The sequence below is a fragment of the Leopardus geoffroyi genome, chromosome A2, assembly GCF_018350155.1.
Source record: "Leopardus geoffroyi isolate Oge1 chromosome A2, O.geoffroyi_Oge1_pat1.0, whole genome shotgun sequence".
Taxonomy (NCBI): domain Eukaryota; kingdom Metazoa; phylum Chordata; class Mammalia; order Carnivora; family Felidae; genus Leopardus; species Leopardus geoffroyi.
Genome location: NC_059331.1, coordinates 27,526,513 through 27,544,609, shown reverse-complemented (window position 1 = coordinate 27,544,609; position 18,097 = coordinate 27,526,513). Strand labels below are relative to the sequence as shown.

The window sequence follows — 18,097 nt, the reverse complement described above, 5'->3', positions numbered from 1 at the left end:
AATTCACCCTCATTGTGCTGTTTTGGTTTGTTTTAATCGCTATATACTTTCTGAGGTAGCATTATTTTCATAAAAATAATAAGAGCTGTTGTCATTATCATTAACAATACCTGCAGTCTGCTGAGTAATGTCTAGATGCCAGACACTGTGCTAAGTGCTTTCACTGCATTCTCTCCACCTTCTGAGTAGTTACTATTATTATGCTGTTTTACAAAGGCGGAAACTTAGCCACAGGAAGATTAACTAGAGCTTACCCAAGATCATCCAGAGAGGGAAGATAGAGTCCAGGAGATTTAACTTCACCAAAAAAGGACCCTCACATATATTGTCAAATGAAAGAGTGTGCATGAGTTTGGGAGTAAACTAGGACTGAGTTGGAGACCTGTGACAGTTTCTTCAACTGTAATCCAGGGGTTATGACAGCACTGACTTCAAAGTGTTTGGTGGAATGAAATGAGATATAATTAAACACATAGGAGGGTGCCTAGCGCACAATAAATGTGCCCCACAAACCATGTCATGTGGGCACTAGGCCTTGGTGCCCTGACATGCAAGTTAAAAGTAGCTGTCTCAGAGGACTCTTGAGGACATGATAGTTTGCAAAGTTCTTAACACAGCACCTGGTATTTTCCTCTGCACCCTGTAAATAGTCGGGGGGGGGGTGGCGCTCATGCTAATCTAAGAACAAATGATGTCTTGAATTTGTAACACCCATTGCAAACCAAAGTAGCAACTGGGGAGATCTCTTCTGTACTCATCATTTCTGAAACAGGAAAAAACTCGGTTATTGATAACATGAGTGCATCTGAAATCAACTTGTGGTAATGCTAATGAGCTGACACATTTTAACTCTGTCTGATACTGTTTCAGAAGGAGACATTTGTGCTGCAGTGGACAAATTTAGTGCAAGACCTTTGAAGGAAAGTCTGATGTGTGATATTTAGTATAAGTCAGCTTCTGATAACAGTATGTTCTAGAGAATTTCAGATGTTCTCAAATCACATAATATTTCTCTAAAAAACTGTGTGATATTTATCTGATAGAGCATCTGGCATGACGGAGAGTGTGAGTTTCTTTTTTCCTGATTTAAAAACAACACCAATACTGCAGATCTCTGGCTGAGCTCATCTGAAACATCCTGCATATGTGGCAGTGAGATTAATAGATTCCAGAATTGTGTCCCATGCTCACCAAGGGTTCATGTTAATGTGAAATGCAGTTGGGAAGTGCTGTGGCCTGTATCTGCCTTGTTCTTGAGGATTCGCGTGGGCCAGGCCAGGGCTGAGGGCACTGCTGAACCTGAACGAGGAAGAAAACAGGATTGCTCCCTTTATTGGGCTTGCTCTCAAGCACCAGGTCTTTTTCTCTCTGAAGTTATGCCCCCATTAAGGACAAAGAAATAGAAAGGTTTCCTCTTTCAAATGAGGCAGCAAGGCAATAACTTCCCTCCAAAGGTTTTATCAACTTGAATCAAATCTTTCTTGGAAAGACCTGTCCCCTAATCTCACCAAGGTTGTGTAAATTCTGCATTTCCTTAAATTATTCTCTGGCCATGCTCTGAAGGAAGCCTTCACTGAATTCTTGCAATGACTGTGCTTCTGGTAGGCAGAATAGGAGTGGGGAGGGGAGGGTTTGGTGAGTGCTCTTCTGGAAGCTGGAAGGCTCCGGTTATCTCTGGCACTAGCCATGTGACCTTGGGCAAGGCCTAGCTCTCCTTGTCATCTAAGGCACATGAGGGACTTGGACACAGCTTCCCTTCATCTGTAACACCGTGTCAATACCAACTTTGCCCTTCCCCTCTGGAGACAAGACACTTGATGTGCAAATTCCTTCTGGCCTGTGATGAAGAATGGCTGCTTCTTTATTTAGCCTGCAAATTCCCCTTCTTTGTTTGTAATGACCATCTAAAATAGAAGTTCTTATGCTGGAGTCCCCAGATAGACCCTTAAATGAGATGCAAAAGCTGCAATATAGGTGAAATATTTAAGGGGCCAGGGGAAAGCTTTATGATTTTCATTTATTTATTCAGTAAATATTGAACACCTATTATCTTCCAGGCAATGAGCTAAGCAAGGGAAATAAAATGGTGATCTGGGCAGATACAGTCCCTGACCTCCCAGAGCCTCCTTTGTAATCAGGAAGATTCTAGAAATGAGTAAATGGGCGATCATGGTGTGGTAGGAAAGAGGTATGGTGGGTTCACGGGAAACACATAAGCTGCTACAGGAGCTTGGGAGAAGGGCTCCTCACCCCGACACGATCAGATTTTCACAGGAGTTCAGACCTAGAGAAACAAAAAAGAATAAATGCTTCAGAAATAAAGGGAAATTGACATGATGCTAGTATGAGCATACATGAAGAAGTGACGACAGGTGGACAGATACGCTTGAGATGTTAATTCATGGCTAATAAGGCACTCAGCATTGCAAAGTTTGGCTTAAAAGCTTTAAATGATCATTGCCATCACAATCATAGCTAATGCATATTGAGCTCTTAGTATGTACCAGGTTCTTGGTAAGCATTTAACATCAGTTATCTGATTTAATCTTCACAAAATACCTGTGAGAAAGTCATATAGTCTGGCTTTATACATGAGAACGCAAGGGCTCATGGATATTAAATCATCAAGGTCCTCCAGCCAAAAAAAAAAATAAAAATAAAAAGCAGCAAATCTGGGATTTAAATTCAGGTCTGGGTGATTCTTAAGCTTAGCACAAGTGTAGATTTTTGGATAATGGGGAGGGTGTACCTGGAAACTTCACCTTCCAAATAGTTGCAGAAGCACGTTTTGTTGGGGCTTTGTATCTTTTGGATCAAATCTAAACCAGGCCTTAGATTTAAAAACAAAAATCAAACATCGATACCATCTGTTTCTCCTCACAGTGGAAGACATTGTCTTCTGGGCAGGCTTTGAGAGGCCCTCAATTACCAGCTCAAATTGAGATGGTTTAGTACACTTGTCTATGGCCCAAAACCAGTCATGGAGTTCAAAGAAGAAGCAAAGCTCTAAGGGGCTTATTAACAATTTAACATTTCCAAAGCATGTGGGATTGCTAATTCCATTTGCCACAGAAATGCTGGCATAATGATTGAGACCTAGTCACTGTAGGAATGCCAAAATGTGAAATCCATTGTGTAGTGGCATGGTCCCCACTGTCTTATTGTAAGCCGCTGTAAGATCCTCTTTATCTGGCAGAGCACCTTACTCTTTCTCTTACAATTGACATTGACACCTCCACATCCAGAGTATCTGTATTATCTCTTCCTTCTTTTATGAGAGTTTGATCCAAAAGATACAAAGCCCCTTAGCTTTTATTGATAGTCGTATTCCCCAAACACCTGGGGATGTCCTTGCCCTAAGAAGTAGGCTGGTTTATCATTCAACAAGCTTTTACTAAGGGCAGGGGATATAGAAGGGAGTGAGCCCATGCTCTCAAGAAGCCATGGCCAGTAATCAAAATTCTCTCAAGGAAGGAGGAAGGATTTATTTGTTCATGTAACTGAGATTCTAATGGTAGAGTTGATTCAGGCATGGCTGGATCTGGAAGCATAAGCAATGTCACTTCGTGTCTCTCTACTTCGTTCACACAGCTTCTTCCCAAGGAAGGTAATGTGAACACCAGCAGTTCACATTAGATTAGATTAATTAGGATTACATCCTATTAGGTTATAGTGGAACGATTGTTTTTCCCAGCAATGCTTATTAAGATTTTGCACAGAAAACTCTGGTCCAACTTGAGTTACATACCCATTGCTGAACCAGGAACCATGGCCAGAGGGATAGGGTGCTCTGAGCAATCAGATCTAGATCCTGAGTCCATGTGTGAGGCCATGTAGAAACAATTCCATCCCAAGCACAAAGAATACAATAGTTCCTTACAACGGAAAGGGGTGCCATACACAGATTGCAGAAGGAAAGCTGTGTATACAAAACACAGAGGGATGGGTGTAAAGCATTAATGGAGCCCAGAAAAGTAGGGAGAAAGCTCAGAATTGAGTCCCAGAGGGGTTGGTATTTGAACAGAGTCACAGGGTAAATAGAAAGTCACAAATAGAACAGGAGAGTGACCTGTAATTTATTCCTGCTTTGGCTAATGCTCCAATAGTAAATGACCTGGGAAAATCATTCATTCATTCAAAAGAAGTTCACAAAGCATCTACCAGCCAAGTTAGTGCTGGAGCTGCAGTAATGGACAAGACAGAAGCTGCTGTGCTTCTCATGTATATTACAGTCTAGAACGGTGACAAGCACTTAATAATTGCACAAATGATAAAACAGCTATCCTTAGGAGTGCTTAAGAAGGAAAGATCACTATGCTAGTGTCAAAGTATACCTATGCCTTGCATTTCAGTTTCCTGAACCATAACATGGAAAGGAAGATTCTTACGTCCCTCTCCCATAACCAATCAATAGCACATAACACAGTGAGGAAGGCAGATAAATTCGTTTACACACACGTATGCATGCATGCACACAAGAAAAGCAGAAAACACATTGAAATAGTAAAACTTAGGGACACGTCTGCTCCTGTACTTAGATGGCTTATTGAGTATCACCTTAAAATACATCATTTTCTTACTACCCAAAAGATTCCTTTGTCCTTACCCTCTTAGTGTTCCCAATTGAATGCTTATATTTTTATACCCAAAGTCCTTAAACCATTGTATCTACATTCAGTATAAACACCATCATCTACCTTTTGTTATTTCCTCCTGTCAAGCATTTTGGGGGTCAACAAACATTTTTTTTGTCCTGATAGGAATGGAAAACTTGGCATGGTGCTCTTAAACTACTGACTCTATTATTTAGTAATTGAAATTGATTATACTCTTTTGTAACCATCATGATCGTAAAAAAGATTCCATTGTAGAATCTGCCCTTGTAGGTATTTCAAGTGGAATTTACCTGCCCATTTGTACACACCTGAAAATCAAAATGGAGAGCAGATATGAGGCCACATGTGCAGATGACACAGCTGTAATGAAATGGCATTTGCAACGGGAGCCTCTCTATGAGGGATGGCAGAAGTGTACCATGTTTGCCTGGATTCTCTTGTACCCGGTGGCTTCGATTCTTTATTAAATGAAAGCCAGATTGCTTATGATTAACATTTTTAATGGGTTCATTCTCCAAGGTAGCTCATAAAGGCCCACTAATAAATCAAAGAGCCCTTCTAATCAGAATTTCAAGGGATACTACAATGTTGCTGATGCATTAATGAATTAGGGGCCCTGGAAGCTAGGTTCATAATTTTTTCTATATGTATATACATATACATATGTATATGTATATGTATGTATATACATATACATATGTATATGTATGTATATATACGTACACGTATGTGTATGTGTGTGTGTGTGTGTGTGTATATATATATATATATATATATATATATGTATATATATACTTCCTTCTTCCCCCACCACCCCCCCCCAAGAAAGAGAGACTCGAAAAGGAAGTTGGGGATAAATGTCTCAGTGTCAAAGCTAGCAATGTGTCTTACACAAGACAAAGTGAGTTACTAGGAGAAAAATTCCCAAATGATTTAAAAGATACCATTTAAATTCTATTAGAATTTTTTGAAATAAAAGGCAGTGAGTTAAGTGAGAATAAGATGTAAACCTTCCTGCAATATTTGATTGCTAATGAACAGAAAGTATTAATCTTAGCAACAGAAAGAGAAAAATGCATAGCGGTTTTCATTAAATCAAGTAAATGATTAAATGAGTTAGTCAGTAGAAACCATTTTAATTTTCTGAATGTGAAATGTGTAGCTTATAACAAATAAATTCAAAGCACCTTTCTAAGCAAGTTTTGCCCATAAAAAATGTAGGTTATAAAGATGTTTGGTATTTTCTTCTTTATAGATAGTCAATATTTTAATGCAGTGACATTAATTGTGCAGAATGAAATGCCCCTACTATCTGGGCTTAAAAAAAGTTGGCATCCAGTGCAACGTCCCTAATGGATCTTCAACACTATTACAAAATGATTGATTGTTGTCATAGTCATTTTAGCAGCTTTCAGAGCTGTTATATTTTTAATTAAATTGGCTGTGAATTTCATAAGTGGCAAAGGTTGATAAACTATCGCTTGGTACAAGATTACTATTCTTCTCAGTGTGGCTGTCATAGTTGGTACGTTTATGTGCATAATCTTAACATTCCATAAGTCTCTTTGGTCCCAGGCATTGATCTGCAAGATTACTTGCTGTTTGTAGATGGGGGAAGAAATGTAAAAATTAACTCAGAAAAGCACATGATTCTGAGACATTACTTGAACAGAGAGGAGATCCAGCCTCGCAACCACACTGTCAGTTGGCTTGCCATCCTCCCTTGCTTGCACCTCATCGACATGGGGAAGCAGACATGGTTAGTAGGTCAGAGTGCCTATTCTTCCACCAATAGGTTGTGAGAGGCTCCTCTGAGCCGTGCCCAGGGCTGAATGCTGTGAACACAAGCATGAGTCTAGATGGAGCCCCAAGCACTGATCCATCTGAACAAATAGGGTCCAACTCAGAGAAGTGCTCTGAAGGAAAGTGCTCATCTATAATGAAGGAGGCTACTAAGTCACAGGTTCAGGCAAGGCTCCTCTGAACAGGTGGCCCTAGAGCTGAGATCTGAAGGTGGGAGAGCAGACAACAACACGAGGAGGGGGAAGAAGTGTGTTCCCAGCTAGCGAGCACCATGTGCATGGGCTCTGGGGTACCAAGGAACAATTTCAAGACCTGAAAGAAGGCAGTGGGCTGGAACCCAGAGCAAGGGTAAGGTGGGGAGGGGAGTGCTTTTAGCCATGGACACAGTGCCTGCATTTCCAGGAAGCCCCAGGGAATTGACTGACAACCATCGGGATAGCTATCAAAATGGCTCCATCAAGGCAAAATGCCCCACTCTTATGTATATGACTTCTATTGGCCATGAGAGAATCTGGGTTTGTATCCCAGCTGAGCTGACCGACCTTGGCAAGATACATAATCTCTGACCCTCGGTTCCCACACTTGTCTAGTGGGGCTAATAATAGTGCCTCTATCACTGGGTTGCAAGGATTATGTTATCCTTCATGCAGTGCTGCATGTGGTTTGTGGCTTGTAGGAAGTACCTAATCCATAGTAACTGTCTTAGAACAAGTGAAGTAATCAAGATATAGTGAATGGATTTTCTTATTGTCCCTTTGTAGCAAAAGAAAATGGGGTTTCACTTTTTATAAAGAGACAGATGCCTCTGAAATGGGCTTGAATTTCCTTCTACCTCTTGGTCAGCTTTTGCGCATGAGAAATTTCTCATTAGGCTACTAGCTCTTCATGAGTAACTTCCCATTGATTTGTGTATTCAGCCAGTTTTGGGTACCTGACAACCAGCTAGTGATGTCCAAAGCCCACAGATAGTAAAGGTTTGACCTCAACTCATAGAAGGCAGTGTTCTGGCTTTAGTTCAACATTGTTCATCATAGAAAAAATTCAAGCTTTGGAATCACACAGACCTAGGGCTCCATCCTGGCTGAGACACTTAGTGTCTGTGAGAGCTTGAGCAAATTATCCTTTGTGAACCTCATTTTTCTCAACAGCAAAATGAAGCTAATTCTATTAATTATATTGGATGTTATGCAGTTTACCTAAAAGAAGGCAAAATGCCTGACATATAGCAAACACCCACAGTTGTGGCTCTTCTAATTATGTAGCTCAACCTACTGATCATTTCCACTGAATTCACCATTATGTGGGGGCTGGGGCAAGTGTAGTGGGGACTGAATCCCATTTGCTTATGAAGCCTTTATTTCTAAGGCGGACAAAGTGGATGTCATTTTCTGCACTGCACAAATGACCTCCACATCCTCCTATAAAACTTTTGGGTTTGGATACATGATTACTTCAATGAGACATTCACAACAACAACTACAGAACAGCTTAGAATATCAGGGGACCCTCAGAAGACCAATGAGTATACAGGGATATCATATTAGTTAGTAAAAATTGTGCGTGGAGTAAACATAGCAGTTACTTTCAGTGGCATAATCTCCATAGTTTCCAACAAGAGGCTGTGCAAATTGCAAAGGAGGGAAAAGGATATCTCAGTTTTCCTACTTTGAGGTTACAGATGAGCCACAGAGCTACCATTTGTATTTGCAGGCGATTTCAATCATTCTGCATACACACTCACTCTGGCAACATTTCAAAGCATTATTCCACATTACGGTAGTATTTTATCATGCGTCACAAGTCTGCCACAGTTCTCTCCTTGGCAAGAAAGTGCTCCAGGCTAAGTATCAGATTTTGTCAGTAGGAAAAAAAGGAATTGTTACAATCCAGAAGTGGCTGGGGAAACATACCTTCAAGTGCTACAAATTTGTAAAGGTAAAGCTCCAGTAGAAAGAAAGACTAGGGACAAGCAAGCTTATGTTCTGTTGGTTTCTGTGTGTTCTTTGCTATGTTCCCTGCTTGGGCACTAGACCCAGCTGGGGCAACCTACAAATTCTCATGCTCACAATGGAGGGGGAGATGGAAGTTGCACCCCGAGTGATTTACATCATCTGGTCTTTTGTGTCTGTCACCCAGGGAGGTGGGTTCATATCTTCACTGACATGGATTATCTGGTCACCTCATTCTGCCTTTCTCTTGGTGAGACCCGGGGCTGGCTTGAAAAGGATTGTGTGCTTCTCTCCATTTCATCCATCCAATCAAGACATATTTATTTGGCATCTTGTCTCTGCCAAGCCTTTACCAGACACTGGAAACCACAGTGAAGATGACAGACATAAGCCCAGAACTTACAGGTGCCATGTTGGAGCCTATGAGGGGTGTCCAGGGTCCTAGGGAAGCACATGGGTGAGGCATTGACTCAGATTTTGGTGGGGTGACATTTACATCAAATTCCAAAGGACACATGAATGATTACAAGGAACAATCCAGTTCTTCCTGTCCCTGCCTGCCTCCAGTTCGTAGCCTGTCTGAGGGACAGGTGAAACTGGGATATGAAAGAGCATGGTACAAATTCAAATACCTCCTTATTTCCCAAATATCAGCCAGTAATCACAGTTTCTGCCATGTATAGGAACCACTTTTACTGTGATTTATGTTGCTTCAAATCTACTTCCTTTTTCTACCTGAAAACATTCATGGAAAAAGAAATGGCTGTATCATTCTTGTAACAGAAGAGTGGTAGAATGTGCTATAAATAGAAGGCAACTACAAAAGTAAACATAATGAAAAATAAAACGGTGTTATTAACTTTCCTCGGGATGCTGCTGTTTGAGCCTGAGGCCTGTTCTCTTCTGGTACAAAAAAAATGGGAGATCATCAAGCCTTAGAGCAGGCGTGAAGGACAAAGGAGCATCAAACTCAGCACGACCCTGGAAAGAGCACAAGGAGAAGGGGATGTTGAAACTAAACAATCACTGTGAGATTCTGCATGCTTTAAGGTCATGACTCTGTGTGACCTAAAACCACCTGTGTACCTCCAAAGGAACATGTCCCACAAGCGGTCCAGGGGAGTGAGAACATGAAGTTGCATGCAATGCAGGGAAAGAGATAATGAAATGAGTGGCTTTGCAGGCCTTGTTAAGGAGTTTGGATTTCATCCTGAAAGGTTGGAAAGCCAGGGAAGCAAGCAGATGGCTGGTTGGCATGGTCTGACTTGCATTTCAGAAAGACCCCTCACCTGCAGAGGGTGGGGGCCAGGGATGGACCGTGAAGAGCAAGCTGGAAGAAAGGGTATGCAGGGAGGCTTTGGAAGAACCCAGAGGTAAGAAGACAGTGGCAAAAACTAGAAAAGTGAATGTGGGGAGGGAGAGAAGGAAAAGAATCCTATAAAACTTCTTGATTGATTAAGTGAACAACATAGCAGGTACTCAAAATGTTTTCTAAATGATGTGGCTCTAGACCTTTAGAAAAAGCCAGGTCAGTCCACCTGGTCTACCAGCTTTTGGCCAAGAATCCATAATCTCTCAACTCATCCCTATTGCCCTCCCCAGGCCTCCTTCCTACATCCTGCTATGGGTCTCATTGTTCTTTGAGATCCCTCTGCAGTGAGGTCTGCAAACTAGGCCTGAGAGTTGATAATGAGGTAGTGCCTCTGGGTTCCTCATGGGGTCTGGGAAGTTCTCAGTTTCTCACATTATCTCCCACTTGTGGCACGGCATCAGTTTTAACCATGGTAATTTTATGCCCAGGGGAAATTTGGCAATGTACAGAGACATTTGTGGATGTCACAAGTGGTGGGGAGGGGTGTCTTAGTCACATCAAGCAGGTGGAGACTAAGGATGCTGGTGAACATCCTACAATGCACCAAATGACCCCCCACAACTGAGCATTAACTGACCAATAATGCCAATAGTGCCTGAGTTTGAGGACCCCTGGCAGGACAATGGCAACACCAAAAAGTGTTGCATGATGGCAGAGAAAGAAGGCTATAGAGGGGCAACTGCTTCTATCAGGACACTATTATTTGCATTGAATAGACTGTGTGCCATTACAGGTGTGTGCACTAGGGGAGAGAGGGAGGTTGAGGGTGAGGAAGCACTGCTTCCTCTGAGTTTAACAGTATTGGGATCAGACCCAAGGCTGGGCAGCCAGTTGGAAGACAGCAGCCAAAAGCAAGCCCTGATCTCTCAGACACGTAGGGCTGCTGGAGTGCTCCCGTGAGGACAGGAGAGGCTGTGGGGTGAGTATACAGGCAGATCAGGTGTATCCACGGGAGGAGCTCATTCAGCCGAGCACCCCAGCAGGTGTATTGAAATTCCAGGAATCTTCCCACTGCTTTGGCTAGTCTCCAAGCCTGCCCAGGAAACAAACATCTCTGTTTTCAGAGGATGGTAGCAATAATGACTTTTTCCTGGGGCGGGGGGGGGGGGAGGGGGGAGGGGGCGGGGAATGCCAGAAAGATAAATACTTTGTAAATCACTGCATGTCTCCTGCCAGCAAGCTTTGAGTCTATTCGTGAAACATTTATCTCCTTGTATACTCACCGACACACCCCAAATTATCATTTAGTTAATAAACCTAATAGCCTGAGGTATGCCAATCAATAAGAAAGAATGCAGAAAGCTGAATCTGAGGCATCATGGTATTGAACTATCTGCAGAAAGCTATGAGATCTTCCTCTATAGTGAACATGCTTCCAGTCCACTGGGATACTAAGAGGGGCTGATATGTTCTTATCGTATTTGGGAAGTTAGAGAAATAGTATATGCAGACATTCAGTTCTAATTCATGAATGAGATGGACATTGAATTTCTCTTTATTCAATGAATGGAGAGTCTGTGAATAAGAATGGATGGGCTTTCATGCAAACTGGAGGCTCTGTTTCACTTCTGTGGACAGGAGCAACTCTGTCTTCATCATGTGCACACAACAATCCAGTAGTTGACTACATAAGCAAATATTTTTAGGGAAAAGCCCCTCTGAATAAATATATAGGCATATTGAAAGACTTTTATATACTTCTTTAGGAATCAGGCAGATCTAGTAGACAAAGTTAGGATGTGTAAGAAGTAGACAACTTCAGAGTCCTATTCTTCACTATAAATTGGAAAAGCCTGATTTTTCTCTCCCTTGCTCCCCTCCACATTTCCTCTGTGAGTGTTGCTGGGAGGTCTCTGGATGCTAGGTGTTAGATAAATGCATATTTGGAGCTTAGGTGCTTATAGCAAAGATATCCTGCTTGGTTTGGGCACCAAAGTCCATTGATGGGTTCAACATTCCCATCCTAACTGTGGAAGTAAATGGCAACTCCCAAAGGACCTTCTCCCATGGACTGCATCTTTTTTTTTTTTTTTCTCGAGTTTCCCTTACAAGGGAGCACAGAGAGAATCCTCATTTAGGAGCAGATGGAGGTAAATACCCTGGGTTCACTGTCCAGCAAATGCATCCAGGCTGACTTCACTGATCAATATTGCACAGTGAGAATACCACTAAAATTCATTAGCAGGACTAAATCCATAACTTTTGCCATCCCTGAGACCACTGGGAGTACTTCCTTTGTTTACTCTTGGGCCAGGGATTATCCTTTCCTTGAATTATAGTGAAATCTGTCTTAAGTGATCACCTAGGGACCATCCAAAATTGGTAACTTGGTAGAGGTTGAACTTTAGCTAAAGGTCAAACAAAATTCTCTGGAAACCTTAGGGGTTGCTTAAAGGTGAAAGAAAAAGTTGAAATGAAAATTGACTTAATCCCTGGTTTATGAACCAAGTAGCACAGCCAAGCAAGCTGAGGGATGCATTCAGCTCATAAATGCATCTTGACTTATCTTTCTGAAATGCCTCATCCTTTCTGTCAAGTGCCATGGCCTTTCTGGCTTGTTAATCATATGCCTAGAAATGCTTTTATTTTCCAAGGATGCTCATACATTTTGAAAACCTTGTGCTGTATGTTTGTGACCCATGAAAGGGGTGATGTTACATACCATCTCGGTCAGGCTTTTCTCACCACCCAGAGAATGGGAGCCACCAAATGCCTTGAAGATCCTAAGTGTCTTTACCTGGGAAGTGGAAATTGGCTTAACTAACATCAGAACATCCATTCAGTGTAGTAAGGACTTTTTAGAGGAAGAGATCCATATTCTGTTATACAAAGAATTATCTTTTTATTGTATCATAGAGACATAGCATAGAAAATTTAAAAATATAATCTATATTTTGATACTCTATAAAGTACTCAGAGTAGAATTTTAAGCAATCTTGAGGTAGCTCTGAACTTCCAGGCTAAAGCTAAGGCAAAGAACAAAGGAAGATGGACCAGTGTACTTTCCTTATTCCTTCCTGTAAATAGAGAAAGAACCAGATACATTGGGTCCACATCCCAATGGTGACACGTTTTGTAGCTTGGATTGATCACTGTAACCCACTCAGCCTCTATTTCTTTATCTGTAACAGGACAAGCAATAATAATCCATATAGATGGCATCTATTAAACACTTAGATATCATATCCTAGACTGGCCAGAGACTTCATAGATAGTATATCTTGATGAATTCCCACCATAAGATTTGTGTGAGTAATGGCATTTCCATTGGAGGTGGTAAGAGTGTCCGTGAAACATTGGTCAAAAATACAAACTCTGCAGGAATGCTGAGGACCTTCAGTGACATGGTAAGTGAAAGTCACAGCGCAGCCTGCCTGCTGCCTAAGGGTATTTCCATGACAGTCAGTTTTATTCCTATGTTTCCCTGGGACCATGCATTTCATAGTCCTTGCACTGTGATGATATGGGAGTTTCCCTACTATTTGTAGATTCCTCACATATTATTTAAACAGTGCTGAGTGCTGGGAGCACAGTGAGCCTCTGAACAGATGTGTTTTGTGCTGGCTGTGTTTAGGGTCACGGGCTCTGTTGTGCAATCCAGGTCCAGGTGAAACAGAGGTAGAGGAAAAGGAATTAGGGAGATGGCCCTCGTGGGTGAAGCACGCTGCCTTAAGGATTTCTTGGTATGGAAACAAGATTAACTCAGTACGCCCAGTTCAGGATATGTAGGCTTTTTGTTGTTCCGTATTTAATGTTAATGTTATTGGGGCAATCTAGTTGATTTCTGTACAGAAGAAACTGGTGTTCTGAAACAAGTATGTTTTCCTGAAGTGAAGCTATCCATACCCTCTGTGCCTTCCTCCTATAACAAAAGACTTCTGTGTGTTAATGGTAATGGAGCCAGTGCAGGTCACAGGTTTGAATCAGCTCAGCTCAGTATCCTAATTGAAGACTCCCTGGAAACCAGGTGGACAGCCGCCACAAAGGCAACCTTTGGAGACAGCCCAGAAATGGCATACATACCTGAAGGTTTGATTTTGTTGTCTCCAGCTTCCTGGAGCCCGGCTCTTGGTATTTGTCCAGAACAACTACCGCTCTTCCCTTAACAGTATTTAATTTCTGATCACAGCTGTTGTTTCCAAAAGCACCCCAGAGCAAGAATGGCACACAATGATGCCATCTTCTTTCTAGAAATCCTTTCTTATGTCCAAGCTAATGAGCCAACAGCTAAATGAAAAATGCTTCACGAAGGCCTACAAACTTGGACACAGCTTTCCTCCCTGACTGAAGTCATAGTGACGCCAAGTTCTTAGCTTAACCTGCAGTCAGAATAACTAATTACTAGTCTGCATCCTCTTCCTTTCTAACAGTGGTGTGATGCTGGAAATCCTATCCTTTACCAATGATGGCAATTCCACCATCTCCTTATCCATTTTCAGTTATTCTTCATCAGGTGAAGTACATTCAACTCCATATAATTGTGAGGTTTCTTACAAAAGCTGGTTGATTAGTGGACTGAAACAAAAGAATAATGGGAACTTCAGGTCCACAGCTCAAGTCTACTCAGTGTCTTCTAAGAGCTTTAGAGGGGATTTAAGGTTAATAATAAATCTAGATGTTTCAACTAATGAATGGATAAAGAAATTGTGGTTTATATACAAAATGGAGTACTACGTGGCAATGAAAAAGAATGAAATATGGCCCTTTGTAGCAACGTGGATGGAACTGGAGAGTGTGATGCTAAGTGAAATAAGCCATACAGAGAAAGACAGATATCATATGTTTTCACTCTTATGTGGATCCTGAGAAACTTAACAGAAACCCATGGGGGAGGGGAAGGAAAAAAAAAGAGGTTAGAGTGGGAGAGAGCCAAAGCATAAGAGACTCTTAAAAACTGAGAACAAACTGCGGGTTGATGGGGGGTGGGAGGGAGGGGAGGGTGGGTGATGGGTATTGAGGAGGGCACCTTTTGGGATGAGCACTGGGTGTTGTATGGAAACCAATTTGACAATAAATTTCATATATTGAAAAATAAATAAATAAATAAATAAATAAATAAATAAATCTAGATGTTTCTATACAAGACCCTGATTATTTTGGGATGAGCACTGGGTGTTGTATGGAAACCAATTTGACAATAAATTTCATATATTGAAAAATAAATAAATAAATAAATAAATAAATAAATAAATAAATCTAGATGTTTCTATACAAGACCCTGATTATTCTAAAGCCTACTTTTCTATATGATAGGTCTAAAGAAATTCATACAAAAGAAGAGCCTGTCAAATTATAAGAGTTTGTCAAATTATAGCCCACATGCTAATCAAAGCCAGTGCTTGCTTTTGTAAACAAAGTTTTATTTGAACATAGCCATGATTTTGTGTTGTCTGTAGTGCTTTTGCACTACAACAGCAGTGTTGAGTATTTGCAACACAAATGGTAGGCCTGCAGAGCCTAAAATATTCACTCTCTGGCCCTTTCTATAAAAAATAGAGTACTTATCCCTGCCCTATCCTAAAATAGGGACGAAGGGGTTAAACAACATGCTACAACACACACTCTGTGAGGGCAGAGATCATGGCAGTTTGTTTACCTGTATAGCCCCAGGGTCTCATGGGTAACACTCAACACAGGAAAGGCATTAGATTTCCTTCCACTCTCTAGAAGTTCCCTTCACTTTTATTCTTTATCCACTCCCCATCCCCACTGACTATAGGATAGGAATCTCAGTATCATCATCTGCCTTCAATCTTACTTCCTCTATTTGCATTTTGTCAGCTTATAATCAAATGGTGTTTTTTATTAAACAAATTATCTTTTTAAGAAAAAAATTTAGAGAGAGAGGGGAGAGTAGGAGAGGGGTAGAGGAAGAGAGAGGCAATCTTAAGCGGGCTCTACACTCAGTGCGGAGCCCAATGTGAGGCTCAGTCCCACAACCCTGGGATCATGTCCTAAGCCAAAATCAAGAGTCAGATGCTCAACCAACTGAGCTACCTAGGTGCCCCTAAACTAATGCTCTTAATGCCCCTTAGAGTTCTGGGCTCTGGGGGATACAGTATGAACAAGAAGCCAGATCATACCCAAATCTTCAAAGAGATAACTCTCGTGGGAAAGACAGACAAAAACAAGTAAACGCACAAACATTCATCATCTCAGATAGCGAGAGGAAACAAGGTAATATGATAACAGTATTTGTGCTGGAGCAAATGAATTTTGATAGACGTATCAGAGAAGCTTTACCAAAGAGAGAACATTTCCCTTGATAACTAAAAGGTGAGAGGCAAGTCTCGGGAAACCTAGGGACAGAGAATTTTCAACGTAGAATAAATAGGGATGGAGAAAGCCGCAAGTCTAAGATAAGCTTGGCATGCTCAGAAAATGTAAAGGCGGCCAGGGGGCCTGGAGCATTGGTGAACAGACAGAAGGAGCTGTGGTTACAAAGGCAGGTGGTGGCCTAGAAGTCTTGTAGACCTGGTATGAGATTAGAGTTGTAGGGTATTATTATAAAAGGAAATGGCATGATCTAAGTTGTACAAGGATCCCTTTGGCTGAGCTGGAAGAAGGCACAGGTGCAAACAAGGGAATCGATTGGGTGGTTATCACAGTGTTTTGTAATAGATCGTGGTACAGTGGAGGTGAAGAGAAGTGGGCCATTTGGCAGCATGTCTTTTTTGTTGATGAAATACAGCAGGTCAATTGTGTTGATGGAGTTGACTATGAGGGCTCAGTGACTAAGAACTAACTCCTGTTATTTGAGTAACCAGCTGGATGATTAGCAATATTTATAGGAAAACTGACATAGGATGGGGAAGGTACTAGTCAGGTGTTTTCTTTTGGTTATCAGAAATATGAGGTTTTTGCTGCATATGTAAGAGCACTCATCAGGGAACTTGTTGAATACACAGGGTTGGAGCTCATTAGAGAGTTCCAGGATAGAAACAAATTTGGGAGCCATGGATATGGTGTTTAGAGCCATGGCCTTAAATGGGATCATGTGAGTGGTTAGGGGAGTAAAGTAAATTGTTGAGTATCAAGGTCAGGCAGATACTTCCAGGTTGGGTATGAGAGAATAGAAAAACTTTGCAGACAAAGGGCACTCCCAGTGCAAAGGGCCTGATGTGGACCACAATTGGAGAATGTAGCTGGAGAATGGTGAGTGTGGGAGAGATTAGAGCAAGATGGGGATAGAAGGGAGTTTGGATTTTATTCCATGTGTGATGGGATGACAGGGGCCCAAGATTGTCAGTTATAGGGCTTAAGAATCTGAGCTCTAGAGAAAGGATGCCTGCAATTGTCTACCATTTCTGCTGCTTCCTGGGCCAGGTAACCTTTTTGTGCTACAGTTCTATCATCTGTAATATAGAGGATGGTACTACACTCTACTGCACAGGGCTCTTGTGAAGATTAAATAAAATAATGTATGAAATGTGCTTCCATCAGTGCTGAGCATACAGTAAATGCTCAGTAAGTGTCTGCTCTAATTATTACTGGAGAGGATCACATGATCTGACTTACTGTTCAGTGATGCTGGACTCTACAGTCTCAAGAGTAGAAACAAGAGTAGGAAGTGGTTGTGGTCATCTAGGGGAAAGATGGGTCTTTTTTTAAATCCCATGGAGTCCCACCTCTTTCCGTGACTTTTCCATGATAGACACCATTCTGTCTACCTTGTTCTTTGGCTGTCAGAGCCAGTCATACCCTTATTTTGCATCTAGCATGTGAAATGTCCTATATTGTTCTTCTCTTATATCTCTGTGACTAAGTCAGGAGCCCCTCAAGAAATGTACCCTGTCTTTGGCCCTTCCATTGCATTCCTAATCAGCACATGATGGCGATAATGCATAGCCATCACCCCCAATGAAGAGAAAAACAGTAGTCTGTGTCAGCATGTAGCATCAGTAACTTATGCAGACCACAGCACATTCCCTAGGACATGTCCAAGTTGTAGAACAGGAGAAACAGAAAAACTGTGGGACTCCAGCCTGAGTGCCTTGAGAAGCCAGCCAAGAGGAAGGCTCACTCCCTGAGCTGGGAATGAGGCAGAGGGAGTGGGGGCATAGGCAGGGATGGCGCCTCAGCAGGCATAGAGTTTTCAGGCTCATTTACATCCTGCAGATATGTGTAAAGAGCTGGACAGGCAATTCAAATTCATTTTTGAGGTCACAGCACCAAACTTGGGCTGTGTTAGCTCCCAGAGCCATTAATGGAGTAATGTGTTCTCTCACTGTGAGTGGGAATCAAAAAGACTTTAATGGGGCTTCATTAGATCCATCTGTCCATCCATCACCACTTGACTGGAGAAACAGGAACACCCCTAACTAATTAGATTTATCCTAATCCCCTTTCTGCCTTGT

The 18,097-nt window shown here is 41.7% G+C and overlaps 1 protein-coding gene and 1 long non-coding RNA gene across 10 annotated transcripts in view; one reads left to right on the top strand and one right to left on the bottom strand.

The window, feature by feature from the left end:
* FHIT (fragile histidine triad diadenosine triphosphatase) overlaps positions 1-18,097 on the top strand; it is a 1,417,560-nt gene that overhangs the window by 1,347,745 nt on the left and 51,718 nt on the right. The window lies entirely within an intron of this gene.
* LOC123607518 overlaps positions 1,999-18,097 on the bottom strand; it is a 93,434-nt gene continuing 77,335 nt past the window's right edge. For both annotated transcript variants that reach the window (XR_006716770.1, XR_006716771.1), the window contains one exon: positions 1,999-2,284. This is a non-coding gene — a long non-coding RNA (uncharacterized LOC123607518). The remainder of the gene's footprint in view (positions 2,285-18,097) is intronic.